This window comes from Styela clava, chromosome 12 (assembly GCF_964204865.1).
Source record: "Styela clava chromosome 12, kaStyClav1.hap1.2, whole genome shotgun sequence".
Taxonomy (NCBI): Eukaryota; Metazoa; Chordata; class Ascidiacea; order Stolidobranchia; family Styelidae; genus Styela; species Styela clava.
This window is the reverse complement of record NC_135261.1, coordinates 3808454-3811279: the sequence shown is the minus strand read 5'-3', so window position 1 is coordinate 3811279 and position 2826 is coordinate 3808454.

Sequence of the window (2826 nt, the reverse complement as noted above, 5' to 3'; positions counted from 1 at the left end):
TACAGGAATATATTTACTATACGTTTGCACTAATAGTTAATAACTCTTGTAATGTCTGAAAAAAAAAAACGATAAAATACAAAAGCTTTTCTTTAACACGGAATATATATGCTTAGTAAAGCCAACAATTTGGTATTATTGAGCTTCGTAAAAATAGCCATGAAAAGGCGTATACATAGATCAAACTACTTTCACGCGAGTAAACCTTCTGCCTGATGTCTATATAATAAAAAACAGAAATGTTCTTCAGTAAAATTCACAAAAGAATATTCAAATGACGACTGGTGGATACGACGTGAACGCTCGGAGAATTTAAACCTTAAATTAGGTTTTGCGATTTATCGCTCGAGCTTCACGATTGAATTTACATTTGATTATTTGTTTTTTAATTCAAAATATCAATTTCTCGACTGAAGTATTTTAGTAATAAACCTATATCAACATAAAGAAAACAAAATAATCGCATTCACATTATATTTGTGTTCGGTTGACATGGAAACACGTCATTCATCATTTGCGTCTGATTAAGCGCGGCCGGCTACAACACAAATTACAGAATTCGTCAACCTAAAACGCATGAACTGTTAAACTGCTAGTAGCTGCTCATATCATAGAGACAGGAAACTATATACCACAGTGTAGCTCAATCTCGATCGAATCAAAGATTCTATTGCCTACCTTGCTGCAGAATTATCACCTATAATGATAATAATAATTGTTCTTGACATTATATATTTGGTAGCTTTCTATAGTATGTTTTTGTGTAATATATCTATGTGTGAATATAGCCAAGTATTTAGAGTGTGACAATTCACCACCCTGACAACAAATACAAATAATGATATCTTATTACATTAAACGTGCCCGTAGACACTGGATTGGGGAATGCATGAAACTGAGTACGAATACAGTCAAAAACACGGTGTTAAGAATGTTTTGGACGAATGGTGACATATTAATATGGAAAGTTTGAATTGAAAGACACAATGTTCGTAATAGTGGGTGTTTGCATGTTGGATGTAAGATCGGGCCCAAAAATTCAAGCCCGGCCCGTGGGTTTTAAACCCGACCCGGCCCAAGCCCGACTAAATAACTGGATTTGCAGGCCCGAGCCCGAAGCAAACCCGAAATTTCATATTTTATTTAGGAGTTCATTAAATTGTCATTGCAAGAGTTTAGTACATTATGTGTCGTGTTGGTGAGACAACTTTTTTTTGCAGACCACAAACACCACGTGGCCAAAACATGGCCGGAACGCCTCATTTAAAAAAAAAGAAAGCGCTAGAAAAGCCCGACCCAACCCGAATGTAACGATTGACATTCCAGGCCCGACCCGGCCTGAATTTTGTTCTATTGCATTTATATTAAACATATGATATGTTTTGTTGAATATCTGGCATGTGGATTTCGAATAAATTTCTATTAGATAATTAAAGACTGAATCAATAAGCAGGACATAATTGCTCTGTTGAATTTTCATTCATAACATAAGCTATCAGGCATGTATGAATATTTATATATAACTAATCATTTGAATTTGGCCAAAGTGATTCAGCCAAACGAGGTCGGCCTGAATAAAACGTAAATTGCCTCATAAGAAATCAAATATAATTTTTAGTTATAAATTCTGAGCAATAAAGCTCATTGAATCAGTAATCACTATCAGTAATGAAATTTGGTGCATCATAGCCTACTGTCATAAAATGAAGTAACAATCGGGGTCTAAAAAATCCACTTCGAACCAACTCTTATTTAAAAAAATAATTTGCATTTGGGATTGGCCAATTTAAAAGGTAATACTTGTATAAACTATAACCAAATATTTGCTTGATAACATATATGATAACGGTAATAACGTCCGAATTGCAAACATCCTGAGTGTTTTGAAGAAATATCTCCGCGAGCGGCAAATATTGTAAAATTCGAATAATTTTTTATAATGGATAGAAATTTCGATTTCCGTAGTAGGTTTTATTTTACTCATGAATGAAACTTGGCAGAATACATTCATATTATACTTGATGGGCGATCATACTAACAATACACATATTTTCATTGTAAAAAAAAAAATTTATTGGATGAGGTAGTGAATTTTTATCAATTCAATGAGGAATTAACATGCCTTTGCGAAGAAGTGTTTAACGTATTCCGAGGTTATATGAAATAAATCATGACCCTTCACTGGGGTGTCTCAACCAGCAGACCGCGGTTCAAAAAGCGGACTTTTCGAGTATTCGATTCGGAGAGCGTCTAATTCTTCATAATGGGGCATTAGTTCACTAGAATATATTTAGCCAAACTGTGAAATATTTTTATAAAAATACCAGTCCCCAGTAATTATAAAGTTTGTATACAAATCTTCAGAGTAAAAATAGGGGAGTAGCCCTAGCTCGTAGACATATTCATCTTTTTTCCAATCGATGTTTACTTTTGTTGATGAGCGTTTTTTTTTATTTGATATTTAATTGTATATTGATTCAAACTAGTTTTGCTTCACATCATCACTAATTTTTGAATTTAGTACATAATTTTTTTAATATAAAAACGGTTCACTTTCATATAGACAAGCTTAACATTATATAGATTTCTATAATCGGCTATTTTCTATAATCGGTAACAATGAGGGCATATTGAACTGCATTCTCCCTTCTCTAAAATGACAAACTTCATCAAAATGTCATGTTAATCGAAAAAATAGAAACATAATTTCTAATAACCCCTTGTGTAGAAAAGAAGGGCCGTTTTGCTTTAATATATTTAATTTTCAGCAAAAATGGAAATATTCATATATTCTCAAAATTACTACTGAACAATTACTACTGTTAT